Below are 6000 nucleotides of genomic sequence, written 5' to 3' on the forward strand. Positions count from 1 at the left end.
ACCCAGTACACATTGTCAGCACTGCTCTGTCCATTCAGAGAGATGGACCCTCTTCCTTTGACCATATATGGTGCATCATTACCAAAGAAAACCACACCACCATCATATTCTTCCAAAGATAGAAACTTTCTTCGGTCACTAGTCATATGGTGAGAACAGCCACTGTCAATAATCCACTCATTGGAATTATCAAAGTGGGAGACAAGAGCCTTCTTGTCTGACACATCTTCCTTTATTGCAACAAACACAATATCTTCATTTTCTTCATCTTCTGATTCCTCATCTGTGACACCTTCATCAACTTCTACAAAATAGTTTCTCTGGTTTTCTCCTTTGAATTTCTTGAACCTTTCTGGTTTGTCCTTGTTGTCACCATTAGGACAATTTATAGCAATATGTCCTATCTGATTACAAGAAAAGCATTTCAAAGGGAGCTTACCTCTGTATTTACTGGTTCCCTTAGGAAGTCTCTTGGCAAGAAGAGCTTTAAATTCCATCAGAATCTCCTCATCATCCATTTCTATGCTCTATTTTGGTTCACCACTGGTGCTTGCTTCTTTTCCTTTTCTGGATGGTGCAGCAGAAGCTCTAAAAGCTGATTTAGTCTTTTGAACACTACCATCAAAACTATTTAGCTCATAGGCTATTAATTTTGCAATGATGGAGTGTAGAGATACCTTAGTCTTGTCTATTGATCTCAACTCCTGAATAGAAGCAACCCTTATTGCATAGACTGGTAATAAGGATCTCAAAACTTAGCTAACAACAATGGAATCTTCCATTTTACCACCTGCACTCTTGATATATCCAACAACAATTTTGATTCTTATTCCATATTCTTATTACAATAGGATCTTTCCCTCAAGTGGTTAATCTTACAACAAAGAGGACCTGGAGGATGCTCTGATACCAATTGATAACTCAATGATGAATGGTGAGTACCAAACCGGTACTGAGATGAGCTGGTGAATCAGCAAAGGCACAAAAACTTTTCCCAAAAACTGGTTAGACAACAAACACTGCAAATGACTGGCAAATAGTAACACTAGTCTAAAATAGAGTACAACAGCTAAAGCTAAGAATGACTGTGACAAACATTAACCTGTTAATCACATAGATTTCCACTCAACTTAATACTACACTTCCATTTCACCCTTATGAATGAGAAGATAATCTTATCATCAAAAATATAATAACAACTAGTTCAACATGATTTACCTTCAGACACAAATCACTTAAACCATCACATGAAAAACACCACACATGACACAGATTTTTCACGTGGAAACCCAACTAGGAAAAACCACGGTGGGGATGAATACCCACAAGGTATTTTTGAACTCTTTAGAAGTCAGCTCTGTTAGGAGCTTAGTCCAGTTAAAGACTGTTACAATAGGTTCTATTAGGAACCGATCCTGTTAGGGATCACCCGGTTAAGGGTTAAACCCTGTTAGAAGTTACCTTATTAGAGGATTTTATGAACTCAATGGATTTGAGTCACCTTGTTAAAGGATTTGCATCAAGTTGGTTAAAGCTACCTGGTTAAGGGATTTTCCAACTATTGAATTGGTTGAAGATCAATAGGTATTATAATGATCTGATGATAATGCATAATGCCAATGCAGATCCACTTAAGTTCCTACCTTCTACACACACACTATGCATGCATCAATCCTCATATCTGGTTTGGCAGGAATCACGTATCTCTGCACTTAGATACACACACACCATTTGCCAACAACCTCAACATGAAACACAACATTGACCTTATAAAAACAAATAGGTTGGCAACATAAACCCTAAACCCTAAACATTTAGGTTTACCAATACAATCGGTTCAATCCTGACCATTAATCAAATTTCATTGAATATAAGGGTCTTGAACATATCTCAAGATGTTCTCCATCATTTGTTCTTCACCACTTCATGGAGGCGATAACCCATCACGCATTCTCCACCATTTACAGGGACTTCACACATTCTTGAGGTAGATAGGATCAATCTCCTTCATGCAAGATCCTTCACGCACACAAGGCTGACGTGGCAACATGATCTGATCTTCATTACAATGCTAACTCATCACACAATGTCATCGGTTGAATCACACAAGCTTGGAACACTTCAACTGAAAACCCTGAAGCTAAGACTACCAACTGGTAGTCCTACCACTTTCCATGTACCAGTTCACATTTCAACATACCAGTTCACTTGGACAAACATACCGCTTCACCTATTTCTCATATACCAGTTTACAACACCATACTGGTTCTATTTGCCAGTTGCTTAACTTTAATTAACTTCAATGTACCGGTTCACTTCACAGCATTGTTGCATGCCAAAATTGATGATGGTTGTCATTGAATGAGAGAGTGTTGTTGCATGCGAGAGGATAAATCAGTCAAGTGCAAAAAAGACAATCTAAGAAGAGACTGAGTGTGAGAAAGTGAGAATGGGGTTGTAGAGTTCAACTAGAAAAAATGAGGCAACCGGTAGTGATTGAACCTACATGGAAGAGCTATAGAAGATTGTAGAGAAGGCAAGCAAAGAACTAGCAGAGTGTAGTACCAGTGGAGAGTAGTAGTGTAGAAGAGAGAAGAGAGAAGTGATAGAGAGAAGAACCAACAGAGAGTAGAACTGGCAAAGAAGTAGAAGAGGTTGAACTATTAAGGTTATAGTAAGAGATAAGGCTGGAGCAGTGTGAGGGTGATCAAAGAACCGATAGTGAACTAGATAGATGATCTAGTAGAGGGATTTGCAAAAGAGTTACAAAATTCATTTGTAACAAGACTATTACTCTTGTAATTGAATATACTCATTTTAGACCACTAAGTTGAAGATCGGTGCAGGGGTTGTATCTCCTTGGGTTGGTGCCCTAAATCAAGGGTTGTTGCTCCTTGGGTTGGTGCCCCAAACATTGTAATCATATTTCCATTGTAAGGCTATATTGGAGCAGTATACTCCAACAAAATTTCTGACTGAGGTTTTTTCCATCTTGGGTTTTCCTCGTGTATGCTAGTGTTATGTGATGTCTCTTTCATGTGTGATTGCCTTAGTGATAGTCTCCCATCTAATTGGTAATTATGCTTTCTATTAGATATGATAACCAGTACACACACATAGGATAGATAAAGGGAAAAGTTTAGAAACGACTAATTCACCCCCTGTCTCAGTGGCACATTGTGTCTAACAAAATGCCTATGGAAGCATGGTCGGGTCACAATTACATGTGCCAAAGGAGAAGCAGAAAAATTTGGAGAACAAGGTTGTGAAATATATCTTCATCAGGTATATGTTGCCAATATTTCATTATAATAGACAATGAAAGATTGTTGGCATCTCATAAGGTTGTTGATGATTATGGATATAACTGATTAAGGATGTTTTACTATCTTGATATTATTATTTTGTCATTGATGTCAAGAAATTGATTTTCTAATTCAGTATGATGTTGCCATATCTTGAGAAGTATGATTTGAAAAGTATATAGATGTTGGTAAAAGACACAGGAAAGAATATGATGAATAAGGGGATGAATAAGGTATTCAATGGGCAACTAGTACCAAGTTAGACAATGATGAGATCATGATGTTTTAGATTGTTTTAACATCATAGATATGTTGTAAATTGTAAAGGTTAATGCTATACTATGTTATCAAGCAAAGAACCTAGTCGGTAAAACCTAAGGTTATCGCTATCGGTTAATGAAGGCGAAATGTCTACCGAGTGAAGTTTAGTTGTTAGCGAGTTGTAACTGAGCTATAACAAAATGCATTAAATATTTGCATGCATTATTTAATGAAGGAAGCTGATGAGCTGGAATTGATTAAATGATTGGTGAGCCGTGGAAGAAGTTTGTTAATGAATCTAAGGCAATGAAAAGTCGGCATGAAGATCTACAACTTAGATTGAACCGCAATACCTTGGCACAAGTTCCAAGACTATTATGCAAGTTTCAAGGCAGGGTAAAACATTTTCAGATCAAAAGATGCATTCAACCTAGACAAGATAGAAGATCTTATGGCTATGATTGATCATGGGAAATGTGATCAAGGAGATTAAGCGGTTACCGAATTGTTTATAAATAGAAAACTATTGATAAACAATGTATGCAGGCAAGTGTATGCATAGGGATGCTACATAGTGATTACCGAGCACAGAAGCTTGAAGACCGGTTAGAATAACAGAGTATAGAAGCCCATCAGATAGACAAGATTAGTTCTATGTCTAGATTGTATTGAACAAATAGGAATCTGCTTTAGCATTTTAGATGTGAAGTTGCAGATAGATTTTATTACTGTTATTTTGTGAAAGTGATAGAAAATCTCTTAATTGAGTGGACTTAACAATCTTATTTGTAAAACCCTCTAACAAGGTGACATTTTGATTGAGTGTTTGAAATCCTTTAACAAGGTCAATTCTAACAAGGTGAAGATCCTAACAGATCTGAGGGAAATCCCTTAACCGGGTCACATCTAGCAATGTGTTTGTAATATTTAACACGATTTGCTTTTAACTGAGCATACTCTAGAAGAGTATATTTCTTAGTGGGTCCAAAATCCTATAGTGGTTTTTCCCTATTTGGGTTTCCACGTTAAATCTAGTGTTATGAGGTTTATGATATTTATATGCTTTTGAGTTTGCATATTTAATAGTTTTGGTTATATTACTGAAGTATATGTTACCAAGGTTGAATCTGATGTTTTTATGGATGATTAAGTTTGTATGATTCACCCCCCCCTCTCATCTTGTTGGTTATTAGATCTGTACTTATATTTAGTATCAAAACTATTAGTATAGTTATGATGTGAAAGGATACAAGCTTTGGGACCCTGTTGCACAAAAGGTAATTCATAGTAGAAGTGTTATTTTTAGAGAAATTAAGTCTCCTTCTATTACATTGCATCCATAATAGAATAAAATGGAATTTGTGGTTCAATTTACTTCTACACTTGAAAGAATTCAATCGAGACCCCTAGATAGGCAAGAAGTTGAGGAGAGCTTGTCTAGGTCTAAATCTTTAGAAGAAGAGGAAGAACCTCCAACTCAACTTGCTCAAAGGTCTATAAGATAGAGACAGCCACCTGAAAGGTATTCACCTAATGATTGGAGATTTATTTTTGCTTTGAATACTAATTTGGATGAACCAAAATCTATAGAAGAGGTATTAGGTATGAATGATGCAGAATCCTGGAAGATTGCTATGGAAGAAGAAATGGCAGCCTTGAAAAAGAATGATACATGGGATCTTGTACCATTTCCTGAAGGACAAAAGCCTATTGGTTGAAAATGGCTGTTCAAGAAAAAGATTGGTCCAAATGGAAGCATTGAGAAGTATAAAGCAAGGTTTGTTGCAAAAGGCTACTCTTAGGTTGAGCATGTTGATTATGGTGAGATATTTTCTCCTATTGCCAAAATGGCATCCATTATATTTTTGCTTTCTATTGTTGTTGCTTATGATCTAGAGGTTGAGCAAATGGATGTGAAAATTGCTTTCCTATTGGCATCTGGCATAACTAATGCAGTTGAAGACCAATGACTACACCGGTAAAGGATAGAAGTCTATTTGTGATGAAGAGATTGAGATTTTGTGAATAGATGACTTGATAAGTTATTTGTGTTGTCATTGATCACAACTGATGTCAAACGATGATTACTCATGTTCCTGATGTTTTGTTTTGTCATATAAGTGAATTGGTTTACGAGAAGATAGGGTTTACCAGTAGGAAACTGAATTCTGTGAAATAGGACTTTAACTAGTAAAGAAAAGATGTTTTCGTTGAATCAAACGATTGGCGATGATTGGTGATTTGCGATTTGGATGGTCATCTTTAATCATGGAAAGGTGTATCTGATCAGAACTAGAACTTGTGAGGATTACTAGGAGATGTGTTTCAAACTTTTGATGAAGTTTTTCTAAAGTTTTAGTAGGGTTTAAGACTAGTGAAGATATCATCAAACTGGTAATGATTTTTGTTATGAAAATGATCAACAACAAGTATA

Source organism: Cryptomeria japonica, chromosome 10 (assembly GCF_030272615.1).
Source record: "Cryptomeria japonica chromosome 10, Sugi_1.0, whole genome shotgun sequence".
NCBI classification, from domain to species: Eukaryota; Viridiplantae; Streptophyta; class Pinopsida; order Cupressales; family Cupressaceae; genus Cryptomeria; species Cryptomeria japonica.